This window comes from Symphalangus syndactylus, chromosome 22 (genome assembly GCF_028878055.3).
Source record: "Symphalangus syndactylus isolate Jambi chromosome 22, NHGRI_mSymSyn1-v2.1_pri, whole genome shotgun sequence".
Classification (NCBI taxonomy): Eukaryota; Metazoa; Chordata; class Mammalia; order Primates; family Hylobatidae; genus Symphalangus; species Symphalangus syndactylus.
Genome location: NC_072444.2, coordinates 49,191,063 through 49,204,581, shown reverse-complemented (window position 1 = coordinate 49,204,581; position 13,519 = coordinate 49,191,063). Strand labels below are relative to the sequence as shown.

General features: G+C 47.4%; 1 long non-coding RNA gene across 1 annotated transcript; it reads left to right on the top strand.

Annotated features, from left to right (window-relative positions):
• The first annotated feature begins 10,950 nt into the window (after positions 1 to 10,950).
• Positions 10,951 to 12,825, top strand: LOC129472354 (uncharacterized). Its single transcript, XR_008653890.1, has 2 exons — positions 10,951 to 11,122; positions 12,619 to 12,825. It is a non-coding gene; the product is annotated as an uncharacterized lncRNA (long non-coding RNA).
• Positions 12,826 to 13,519: the final 694 nt, after the last annotated feature.

Genomic DNA, 13,519 nt, shown 5'->3' with positions numbered 1-13,519 from the left:
TCAGAGTGAACAGGCAACCTACACAATGGGAGAAAATTTTTGCAACCTACTCATCTGACAAAGGGCTAATATCCAGAATCTACAATGAACTCAAACAAATTTACAAGAAAAAAACAAACAACCCCATCAAAAAGTGGGCAGAGGACATGAACAGACACTTCTCAAAAGAAGACATTTATGCAGCCAAAAAACACATGAAGAAATGCTCCTCATCACTGGCCATCAGAGAAATGCAAATCAAAACCACAGTGAGATACCATCTCACACCAGTTAGAATGGCCATCATTAAAAAATCAGGAAACAACAGGTGCTGGAGAGGATGTGGAGAAATAGGAACACTTTTACACTGTTGGTGGGACTGTAAACTAGTTCAACCATTGTGGAAGTCAGTGTGGCGATTCCTCAGGGATCTCGAACTAGAAATACCATTTGACCCAGCCATCCCATTACTGGGTATATACCCAAAGGACTATAAATCATGCTGCTATAAAGACACATGCACACGTATGTTTATTGCGGCACTATTCACAATAGCAAAGAGTTGGAACCAACCCAAATGTCCAACAACGATAGACTGGATTAAGAAAATGTGGCACATATACACCATGGAATACTATGCAGCCATAAAAAATGATGAGTTCGTGTCCTTTGTAGGGACATGGATGAAACTGGAAAACATCATTCTCAGTAAACTATCGCAAGGACAAAAAACCAAACACTGCATGTTCTCACTCATAGGTGGGAATTGAACAATGAGAACTCATGGACACAGGAAGGGGAACATCACACTCCGGGGACTGTTGTGGGGTGGGGGGAGGGGGGAGGGACAGCATTAGGAGATACACCTAATGCTAAATGACGAGTTAATGGGTGCAGGAAATCAACATGGCACATGGATACATATGTAACAAAACTGCACATTGTGCACATGTACCCTAAAACCCTAAAGTATAATAAAAAAAAAAAAAAAAAAAAAAAAAAAAAAAATCGAAAGATACAAAAGTCTCCCTCTCATCCCCGTCCACAGCGGTCTGGTTCCCTCCTAAAGGCTCCAATAATACCAGTTTCTTGTGTACTGTCCTGGAAATATTTGATCACCTGTATAAGCATTTTATATGTGCATATGCTATACATCTATCTGCACATATATGGAATACATATGCTTATGTATGCTAGCATACTATGTGCACTTTTTTCATATAATAATATATCTTGGAGATCTTCCCATATCATTCTTTTTTATGGCTACCTAGTATTCTGTTGTTTCATTGTACCACAATGTATTTAATATCCTCTTGTTGAGAGACATTTAGAACATTGTCAATATTTTGCTATTAAAAACAACACTGCTATGAATACCATACGTTATAATATTACAACTTATACCAGTACCATTTTGCATGTGTGTATTCCTCTGGAGAGTGAGAGTGTATTCCTAAGACTGGCATTGTTGGGTCCGGCTGTCTGAATTCATGGTTCTCATGGGAGATGGGACCTTTTCTGGAGAAACTCCATCTGGGCACTAAAATGCCCAGAGACAATACACACACTTAGGGATGCTTGCAGCCACTGCAGGATCTGCTGGCCTCGAGATTCTGATTTCCTCCCCAACAGGCCAAGGCAGGGAGTGCTGGTTGGTGAGTTTGTGTGAAAGTCCAGAGAGTGAGGGGCCTCGGAGGGGACTGGCCTGGAAAGATAGAGCATTACACTCTTCTTTATGGTGGGAACCAGGGAGTTATTTTCCCATGTACAGCTGAGTTTATCCGGGTACTGGGGTAGCACAAGGACTGAGTTACTTGCTGAATCTTACCCATCAAGAAACTTTCCAAAGTTTTCAAGAAGAATAGGCCAGGCTCTGGCCCTGCCTCCTGGCTATTGAAAGTTTAAAAGTATCTTCACTCGTGAGTGATCTCCAGCTTAGATTTTTGGCCAAATTAGACTGGCCATTCCCCTAAACTAGAAGCAAAGAAAGAGGCTTTGTAGCGCTGAAGGCCAGTAGGCATCATTACTTTAGCTCTGTTAGTTGAAGTTCTCGAAAAGAGCCAAAAGATGGCACTAGACACAAATGATTCCACCTGGCTCCGAGGCCACCGCTGCTTTCAGGGACACCGCCAAAGCCAGACCCTGCTTGAGCTTCCTGCCTTTTCCTAAGCTTCTGAAGCACATAATCCTTACTAGAACATGATGTTAATGAGGGTGCCAAAAACGGGAAAGGAAGCAGAATGAAAGCAAGCCAACAAACAGAACAATGCCGAGCGAAGACATAAAATGGTTCTGCTCGTGTGTCAGAGGACAGGTGGGCTCCCACAGCGATGAGAGACCTTCAGGGCAGCTTGCTTGCTCTGCCCCCAGCTCCATCCAGAAGGGTCTTATTCAGACACTGTGGGTGTAGGCTAGATGGCGCTGGCTTAATTTTCATTCTGCATCTCCTAAGAAAGACCTTGCAAAGTCCCCAGCCTTGGAGGCATCTTTGTTAGGGCTACCCTTACACCCTTTGTGGGTCTGGCCTCGGGACCATGGCCTTGGCCTGTCTGCTGCATCCCACATCCCATCTGTCCAGCCATGTGCAGCCCTCACACAGCCTCAGGGCTCCTCTCCCATCTTCTCGGGGGGCTTCTGCCACCAGGCAGAGTCTGGTCATTCCAGGGTAATTCCCCACAAGAGTCAGGGCTGGGGATGCTCTGGTGTACTGGACCCCCCAGCTCCTGGGCATGAAGGTGACAGTGGTGGGGACAGCACTGATGTAACTGTCATAGCACTGGCACTTCGTAAGTAGCTAATGAATAAACCAAACAGCAAGCAAAACTCCTTTGGATGGGACAAAGGAGTTTCAGAAGGTTACAGTGGGGGCTGGTGTTGTGAGGAGAAGCTCAGGCCATTTCCTTTTCCTTTATTCCCTTCTGACCACCAGGGCTGATATGGTTTGGCCGTGTCCCCACCCAAATCTCAACTTGAATTGTATCTTGCAGAATTCCCATGTGCTGTGGGAGGGACCCAGAGGGGGAAGTAATTGAATCATGGGAGCCAATCTTTCCCATGTCATTCTTGTGATAGTGAATAAGTCTCATGAGATCTGATGGGTTTATCAGGCGTTTCTGCTTTTGCTTCTTCCTCATTTTTCTCTTGTTGCCGCCATGTAAGAAGTGCCTTTTGCCTCCCGCCATGATTCTGAGGCCTCCCCAGCCATGTGGAACTGTAAATCCAATTAAACCTCTTTTTCTTCCCAGTCTTGGGTATGTCTTTATCAGCAGCGTGAAAATGGACTAATACAACAAATTGGTACCAATAGAGTGGGGCGTTGCTGAAAAGATACCTGAAAATGTGGAAGTGAGTTTGGAACTGGGTAACAGGCAGAGGTTGGAACAGTTTAGAGGGCTCAGAAGAAGACAGGAAAATGTGGGAAAGTTTGAAGCTTCCTAGAGACTTGTTGAATGGCTTTGACAAAGATACTGATAATGATATGGACAATGAAATCCAGGCTGAGGTGGTCTCAAATGTAGATGAGGAACTTTTTGGGAACTGGAGCAAAGGTGACTCTTGTTATGTTTTAGCAAAGAGACTGGCAGCATTTTGCCCCTGCCCTAGAGATTTGTTCAAAGAACTTGAGAGAGATGATTTAGGGTATCTGACAGAAGAAATTTCTAAGCAGCAAAGCATTCACGATGTGACTTGGGTGCTGTTAAAAGCATTCTGTTTTGGCCGGGTGCGGTGGCTCATGCTTGTAATCCCAGCACTTTGGGAGGCCGAGGTGGGCGGATCACGAGGTTAGGAGATCGAAACCACGGTGAAACCCCGTTTCTACTAAAAATACAAAAAAATTAGCCGGGTGTGGTGGCGGGCGCCTGTAGTCCCAGCTACTCGGAGAGGCTGAGGCAGGAGAATGGTGTGAACCCAGGAGGCGGAGCTTGCAGTGAGCCAAGATTGCACCACTGCACTCCAGCCTGGGTGACAGAGCAAGACTCCGTCTCAAAAAAAAAAAAAAAAAAAAAAAAGCATTCTGTTTTAAAAGGGAAACAGAGCACAAATGTTCAGAAAATTTGCAGCCTGATGATGCGGTAGAAAAGAAACACCCATTTTTTGAGGAGAAATTCAAGCTGGCTGCAGAAATTTGCATAAGTAACAAGGAGCTGTATGTTAATCCCTAAGACAATGGGGAAAATGTCTCCAGGGCAGCCCCTGCCATCACAGACCCGGAAGCCTAGGAAGAAAAAATGGTTTCATGTGCTGGGCCCAGGGTCCCCATGCTGTGTGCAGCAGAGGGACTTGGTGCCCTGAATCCCAGCTGCTCCAGCTATTGCTAAAAGGGGCCAAGGTACAGCTCGGCCCAGGGTTTCAGAGGGTGCAAGCCCCAAACCTTGGCAGCTTCCACTTGGTGTTGAGCCTGTAGGTGCACAGAAGTCAAGAATGGAGGTTTGGGAACCTCCACCTAGATTTCAGCAGATGTATGGAGATGCCTGGATGCCCAGGCAGAAGTTAGCTGCAGGAGCAGGGCCATCATGGAGAACCTCTGCTAGGTCAATGGGGAAAGGAAATGTGGGGTCAGAGGCCCCAAATAGAGCCCCTACTGGGTGGGGCACTGCCTGGTGGAGCTGTGAGAAGACGGCCAGATCCCAGAATGGTTGATCCACAGACAGCTTGCACCATGTGCCTGGAAAAGCCGCAGACACTCAATGCCAGCCTGTGAAAGCAGCCGGGAGGGGGGATATACCCTGCAAAGCCACAGGGGTTGAGCTGCCCAAGACTATGGGAGCCCACCTTTTGCATCAGCGTGACCTGGATGTGAGACTTGGAGTCAAAGATCGTTTTGGAGCTTTAAAATCTGACTGCACCTGCTGGGTTTTGGACTTGCATGGGGCTTGTAACCCCTTTGTTTTGGCCAATTTCTCCCATTTGGAACAGCTGTATTTACCCAGTACTTGTACCCCCATTGTTTCTAAGAAGTAACTAGCTTGCTTTTGATTTTACAGGCTTATAGGTGGAAGAGACTTGCCCTGTCTCAGATGAGACTTTGGACCGTGGACTTTTGGGTTAACACTGAAATGAGTTAAGACTTTGGGGGACTTTTGGGAAGGCAGGATTGGTTTTGAAATGTGAGAACATAAGATTTAGAGGGGCCAGGGGTGGAATGATATGGCTTGGCTGCATCCCCACCCAAATCTCAACTTGAATTTTATCTTCCAGAATTCCCATGTGTTGTGGGAGGGACCCAGTGGGAGGTAATTGAATCACGGGGGCTGGTCTTTCCCATGTCATTCTTGTGACAGTGAATAAGTCTCATGAGATCTGATGGGTTTATCAGGGGTTTCTGCTTTCGCTTCCTCCTCATTTTTCTCTTGCTGCCACCATGTAAGAAGTGCCTTTTTCCTCCTGCCATGATTCTGAGTCCTTTCCAGTCATGTAGAACTGTAAGTCCAATTAAACTTATTTTTGTTCCCAGTTTTGAGTAAGTCTTCATCAGCAGCATAAAAACGAACTAATACAAGGACTTATGGAGAATTGTGCCTGTGTGAGCCTTGTGGAGATTTTTGATAGTAGCTTCCGGGGCCTCTCTCCAGTTCTTTTTTCTCTTCCTTCCTTCCTCTCTCTTGAGCGAGGCCTTGCAGAGGATGGAAAGGCCATCACTGCTGGGCATAATGCAGAGCTTTGTTCTTTTTTTTTTTTTTTTTGAGACAGAATCTTGCACTGTTGCCCAGGCTGGAGTGCAATGGCGCGATCTCAGCTCACTGCAACCTCTGCCTCCCGGGTTCACCCAATTCTCCTGCCTTGCCTCCCGAGTAGCTTGGATTACAGGCACACACCACCATACCTGGCTAATTTTTTGTATTTTTAGTAGAGATGGGGTTTCACTATGTTGGCCAGACTGGTCTCCACCTCCTAACCTCATGATCACCCAAAGTGCTGAGATTACAGGTGTGAGCCGCTGTGCCTGGCCAGAGCTTTGTTTTTTTTTTAAATGTATACATCTGGTGGAGCAAGACCTGTTAGCTGGAGGGCTTCCTTTCCAGAAACTGAAGTAGCTCTGGCGTGGTGGAGAATGCTCTCTGGCTAAAGAGAACTGGCCAAGGGCATGGGCAATGGTCTGAAAATGCTGCCTATGGTACACTGCTGTCCTTCTGTCCCACTGGGTAGTGTATCTCCCTTTCGGAAGAGGGAACATTTCCTTTCCCCAAGCAAAGGGATGCTAACGGAGAGATTTTAGGTTTGGACAAAGGTTAGGGGATGGTGGAACTTGTTGGAGCCCAGGGTGGGCTGTGGCCTCCTCCTCCTCCCTAAGACTGGTCTTCATCACTTTGCACCACCTGTTGCATGTTTACTGGCACTGATTATGCCGCAAGTCTGGGCTGCTTCTGATTCCTCTCGGCGCTCGGTGCAAGTGACGTCTGACGCAGGTATGAGTGACACTCAGGTTATGATATTCCAATAGCCAGGGGCTCCGTGGAGAAGGTGAAGGGCCAGCCACATTAATAAGATTCAAGTCTTCAGCTAGACACAAAAAGAGGAGAGGAATATGAAATACAGAGAGGGAAGAGGCCAAGCAATAGAGAAAAATGAAAATTGTTAGATATTCGGTGAGCCTATTTTCCAGAACCAGGTGAAGCAGGAAATGAATTGGAGAACTGCACAAAGCCTGGCTTTCAAAGACCAGACATTTCCTTGGGGCAAAAGAAGGGGAAAAAAAGGGCAGATCTGTCCCATAAAGCAATCCTTTTCTTACTTTTTGCGGATGCCTGGAATGTTAACCAAAATGATGAGAAAACAGTCCAACTTCACATACAGCTTCTCAAACCAGGCAGCTCTGTTCCTGTAACACCACCGAGCTGTACAGTCCCTGGGCAGACTCCTAGACAGGGAAGGTGATGGGCTCTTTGCCTCTCTCCGCCGAAGGGGATAAAGAGCGTCACTTACTGGCCAGTTAGTAAATGCCAGTTTCTGTGCTAAGTCGTGTACGTAGATATCTTTACTGACAGCATGCATTGCCTCTATGAGCTAGGTTCTACTGTCACCCCCATTTTACAGAGGAGGATACTGAGGCTCTTTAAGGTCATGGAACTTGCTGGAGGAGTCTGCACTGGTACTGAACCTGACCGGAAGTCAGGATTCAGCTCCAGAAGCTCCACCCAGTATTGCTTTCATTAGTAGTGAAATGGATCTTGCTGCTTATGTTCAAATGCATACGTGTAAGCATCCAGAGAAAACCAGGCTCTTAAGTTTGGGAAAAAGAAGACAGAAAAATTGTCCTGCTGCCACTCCCGCCCTCCCTGCATTCTTGTTTCCTCTGTTCTTCCTGCCTTTTGTCATTTGATGTTTCTCTCCTGGCCCCTGTCAAAGCCTGGCCACCATCAGGGAGAAGGGACAATTGGGGATTGCTCAAAAGCGTTCTGAGAGAGAGGTTTTGGGCAGAATAGAAAAAGGAATGATTAGGCCACCTTTGGCCCTCTGTGGCAAGTGGGGCAGGGAAGCACAAAGCCTGTGGTGTTGGCAGTGCATTCTCCTGCTGCTCTCCTTTTCTTCTTTAGAAGCGCCCTCCATCCATCCCTTCCAGGCGGGTGAGAGGAGGCGGCTGCCACTTGGCTGGCTTTGCCACTACCACTGCCCCTGCCCTAGTTCCATGCCTTTAAATAGCATGCTCTGAGGAGGCCCTGGTTGGGAAGGCAGGCAGTGATAGTGCCTTAGGGATGCCATCCAGGGAGGGCAGGGACCACTAGTAAGGTTGTCCCTCCTTGAAAGGAGTGGAGGGGATGGGGATGGGGAGCCAGCAGGAATTTGGCACCTGCCATGCCCCAGGCACACAGCCACACACTCCCTATCTTGCTTAAACCTAAGGACACTTCTGCCTGTGTGGGGGAAGGCCCATCATCACCCAGCTGGCACTCCCGCCCCTGGTGCAGGGAGCCACCAGCCTGGATGGCTGTGGGTGAGTGAAACATTTTGTCATGTGACCCTTCTGCTACAATTGACTGGTGCAGGGGTGGCCCCAGATTGTCGCCTGGCACAACCTGCTGAGCTAGAGCAATCGAATTCTTTCTCTCAACTTGAACTTGAACTAAGAAATGAGGAAAGGTTGCTAGGTGTCTGTGGCAGAGGCTAGGATGTTCAAGTGAGGGAAGAATAGAAACCCAGCGTGAATCCTCCTGGTGGAGAGAAGGGATTAAAAGCCTGAAAAGCAATCTACAGATTCAATGCCATTTTCTCTATTGTGTTGCCTCTTCCCTCAAGGCTATTCCTATCAAATTACCAATGTCATTTTTCACAGAATTACAAAAAACTAGAAACTCGAGAAGAGCTTGAATAGCCAAAGCAATCCTAAGCAAAAAGAACAAAGCTGGAGGCATCACATTATCTGACTTCAAACTATGCTACAAGGCTACAGTAACCAAAACAGCATGGTACTGGTACAAACACAGACACAGACCAATGGAACAGAATAGAGAACCCAGAAATAAAGCCACACACCTACAACCATTTGATCTTTGACAAGGTCAACAACAATAAGCAATGGGGAAAGGATGTCCTTTTCAATAAATGATGCTGGGATAACTTGCAAGCCATATGCAGAAGAATGAAACTGGACCCCTACCTTTCACCATACACAAAGATTAACTCAAAGATGGATTAAGGATTTAAATGTAAGACCTCAAACTATAAGAATCCTGGGAAAAAAAGACTAGGAAGTAACATTCTGGATATTGGATTTGGCAAATAATTTATGACTAAATAATCAAAAGCAATTGCAACAAAAACAAAAATCGACAAGTGGGACCTAATTAAACTAAAGAGCTTCTGCATAGCAAAAGAAACTATCAACAGAGTAAGCAGGCCACCTACAGAATGGGAGAAGATATTCACAAACTATGTATCTGACAAAGGTGTAATATCTAGAATCTGTAAGAAATTTAATTCAATAAGCAAAAACCAAAGATCCCACTAAAAATTGGCCAAAGGACATAAAGAGACACTTCTCAAAGGAAGACATACAAGCAGCTAACATATGAAAAAATGCTCAACATCACTAATCATTAGATAATTGCAAATCAAAACCACAATGAGACACCATCTTACACCAGTCAGAATGGCTACTTAAAGGTAAAAAAATAACAAGTTGGTGAGGCTGCAGGGTAAAGGGAATGCTTATACACTGTTGGTGAGAATATAAATTATTTCAACCACGATGGAAAGCAGTTTGGCAATTTCTGAAAGAACTTAAAACAGAAATACCATTTGATCCAGCAGTCCCGTTACTGGGTATACACCTAAATGAAAATAAATTCTATCAAAAAGACACATGCACTCATATGTTCATCGGAGCACTATTCACAATAACAAAGACATGGAATCAACTTAGGTGTCCATCAACAGTGCATTGGATAAAGAAGATGTGATGCATATACACCATGGAATACTATACAGCCATAAAAAAGGACAAAATCATGTCCTTTGTAGCATTATGGATATAGCTAGAGACCATCATCTTAAGCAAATTAATTCAGGAACAGAAATCCAAATATTGAATGTTCTCACTTATGAGTTAGATTTAAACATTGAGTACCCATGGATATAAAGATGGCAACAGTAGGCACTGGGGACTATTAGAAAGGGGAGGGAGATACGGGACAAAAAACTAACTATTGGGTACTATGCTCACTACCTGGGTGATGGGATCATTCTTGCCCCAAACCTCCGAATCATGCAATATACAAATGTAACAAACCTGCATTTGTGTCCCCTGAATCTAAAATAAAAGTTGAAATTATTATTTAAAAAAAAGCCTGAAAAGTAGGTGGAGATTACAGAGACACACCATGTGTGCCGGCTGTTTCCTACAGAAAAGCACTCCGATGTGGCCATGGGGGCTGAATCTAACCTGTGAGCCCCTCCCAGACCATGCCCGCGTCCAGGCTTCCCCACGAGTGGGAGGGGCGCCTTTCTAACTGGGCATCCGGGCCACGTGGCTGTTTGGACAAGAATGGAGGTACCGCTGATATTTAGACCTGCTAGTCCTGAAGCTGCCAGAGCCCCAAACCTAGACCCATTTGCCTTAACACAGGAGTCCTGTTTTCTGGGTGGCTCATTTGCTGCCCTCTCTAATCACGGAGAGATGGTCTCTGCTTGCAACCATCTGTTCCTATTGTCTCCCATCTTAAAGCTGTTGAAACAGAGGCGCAGAGGCTGGCCCACTGTCACCCAGCACCCAGCTGGCTCCTTTCCTGCAGTTCCACAGGAGGTGAGAAGTTCCTTGAGGTGTTATTTATTTATTTTTATTTTTATTTTATTTATTTATTCGTTTATTTTTTGAGACGGAGTTTTGCTCTTGTCGCCCAGGCTGGAGTGCAGTGGCACGATCTTGGCTCACTGCAACCTCTGCCTCCCGGGTTCAAGCGATTCTCCTGCCTCAGCCTCCCAAGTAGCTGGGATTACAGGTGTGTGCCATCACGCCCAGCTAATTTTTTTGTATTATTAGTAGAGCCAGGGTTTCGCCATGTTATCCAGGTTGGTCTTGAACTCCTGACCTCAGGTCATCTACCCAGCTCGGCCTCCCAAAGTGCTGGGATTACAGGCGTGAGCCACCACGCCTGGCCATTCCTTGAGGTTTTGTAAATGGATTTGCCTGTCAGTGAGTCTAGGAGAACAGGGGAGGGATGTAAAGGGCCATGGGAGAGGGTGGCTGAGTTAGGCTTTTGTGCTCTGTGTGGGGACTCAGGCCCAGCTCTCCCACTCCCAGGCCCCTCTGTGCAAGGTTCTATACCTCCTCCTAGTCAGCCTACCTCTCCCTTTCTCATCTGAAGGGGCTGATGCAGCTGCACACTGACGTCTTGAATCTCAGTGGCTCTTGCTGAGACAATTGTTTTTGGTTATCTTATCTGGCCATATGCTGCCTCTGAGATTTTCGGGTTGAATGAGGGCAAAAATCTAAGTATTCAGAGCTCGTCATAAAGGAAGACACCACACCTGGGTTGCCAGTTTCCTTCCTTGACATGGCTCCATGCCACCAGACAGAGGCATTGCGTTCTCTGTGTCCTGTATTTGGAGCATGGCCCACTGCAGTGAGGAGCAGCTCTCCAGGCTTGTGGAGCAGAGGCCACCCATCAGGCTCCTGGTCACCTTCCTGTGGAATTACTGTCAAGTCAGTATAAACCAAAGGTTTTAGGTTTGTATGCAGCTGGGTGAGGGTATACCTACTCTATTTGGGGGCCCTCTTAGGACTTCCCCAAATGTTGGGGTGGCATTTATGAGCACTGTGGGTGGCTTACAACCCTAGACTGAAATTGGAGAGCCTGGTCACTGTGAGGCCAGGGCTGGGGCCTGAGAGGGAAGGTGTGCAGAGGTAGATATTGGGGCATGACCAGGAGGGAGAGAAGTGGCAGGGGCCTGGGGAGGGGGCAAGGAAAGCCCTTCTCAGGCTGGGAGTATTTTAAGGACAATCTCAAAGGGGGAGAATCAAAGCAGACCACAAATCTGGAGGCCTGGGCCTGAGAGATGTGTTTGGAGAAATGGCTGGGTTTCCAGAGTTGGCCAGAAAGAGGATGTCCACATGAGAACCACGGCCCCACGTAGCAAGCTTGGAGACGGTTGTGTTGTCTCCTGATTATCAGCCCAGGGAAGGAAGGGGAGGAGGTGAGGACGTCACCCAGAAGCCAGATTTAACTAGCCGACCTTGGAGAATTTGGGAGAGAAACACATTCTGTCTAGCAGACTCAGCTCCTACTTTCTTAGAAACAGGAGGCATCTGGAGAAGCGTCGCTGTCCTTGGTGGGCTGCACAGTTTACTATGGGAAATGTAACAGGGCTGTGTTTAGTAGTTTCTTTTTTGTGGCTCCATATTTAGAGCCCAATGCTGGGGCCTCAGATCATAGGACTTCCTCCTTGGTGAAGAGATGAGGTGTTTCATTGAGGTTTGTTTGCTGCTGTAGGGAAGGTGAAACATTTGATGGAAGAAGTGCTTTAGCCAAGCAGGAGCCCTTTCCTTCCCCATGGAGGAGAGTTCAGGGAGGCAGGTGAGCAGCAGTCAGAGTGGAGGGCCTGGGCTTGCCCCTCCAGCAGAGTCCTGGGAATCCTGGCGCTGTTGGGGTTAGGAGGGCAAATGTCCAGTAGCTTGAGGAAGAGGGAAGCAGAGGGGTTAGCCCTTCTCTCCAGGGTGGACTTTCTTGGGGGCACCCCTTCTCTGCACCAGCATGGGGCAACTGCATCAGGGCAAAGATGGTGGGGGCAGAGAGAGGGCCTGAGTCAGCCTTCCTGGATTGCTGGGGCTCCCATGTGACATGGCTGTGACCCCATGTTCCTGGGTCCTTATGGGAGGGGCAGCTGAGTGGGGAGCAGTGGAAATTTGTGGGGAGAGGGGTGAGGTCCTAGTGGTGCTGGTGTCTGCCCATCTGCCCTGTGCCCTGTGCCCTGTGCCCTGTGCTCTGTGCTCTGTGCCCTCTGCCTCTGGGGCTGCAGCCGGCTTGCAAATTGCAGGCGTGCTCAGATGGACTTTCTGGCTCTGCCACTCCCATTTCAGCATCCTCAGTTTCCTCCAGCCATCACAAGTGCTGCGTGCCAAGACTTTCGGGTCAGCCTCCTGGCTCCCATTCTGGACCCACAATTAAAAATCGACAAGAGAACCCCCCTACCCCTTTGCAGGTCAGCTCTGGGTTCTGCAGCCAGAAATTCAGCTTCAGGCACCATCCACAGGGAGGCCTGGGAGGAGTACACGGTTGTTTTCCACAACATCAACCTCCAAGAGTCAGGGATGCTCCTTAACAACCTGCTATGGATTGACCAGGAATTTATTTAAGCCCTCCCTGAACCTGTTTATGTTTCAATAAACTCTTTTATTGATCCTCTTAATTTTCCCTTTGCTGATTTACTCTGGGCCTTGACTTCACACCCCTCTCCCTGGAGTTCAGGTTTCAAGGGCTTCCAAACTGCGTCTGTACCCCAGGCCCCAGCCAAGGGCCAGAGCCACAGAATGGGCCTTCTGTGCCCTTCTGCCACCTTCAGCAACTTCCTCTTTCTGCTCCTCTAGAACCCACAGGAAGGTCAGGTCTGCCTCTCCCCTGCCTCCATTCAACCTTTGCCTTTTAAATGCTTAACCCCAAACAATGAGTCTTTGGTGGAGAAATTTATGACCGCTATTATCTAGTGGTAGAGATGTTTTGGGGCGGGAAGACCTTTAAACTCCACTTTGTATGTGGCTCTCTAGTGGCAGAAATAATGTTCATTAAAGCCACAATCCATTGAAAGGGTGGGGAGGTGGGAAGTTTGCAGAATGACTGCTGGACCCGCTTGGGAAATTTACAGATGACCTGTTTCAATCCATTCTCATTTGCTCCCCCAAATTGGGTTCCGTTTACACTTGGTGTTGAAAAAAAAAAAGAAAGAAAATGAGGGCTTGGTATGTGGCTGTAGCAGATAGAAAGAAAAGGCTTGGTGACCACGTGGCGTTTGCCATTCTGTTCATTAGACTAGGAGAGCGGTTTCCTGGTCCTGCTCCTCTGGGGTGGTTACTTCTCTCTCCTTGGTATATTTCCTTTCCAGCACC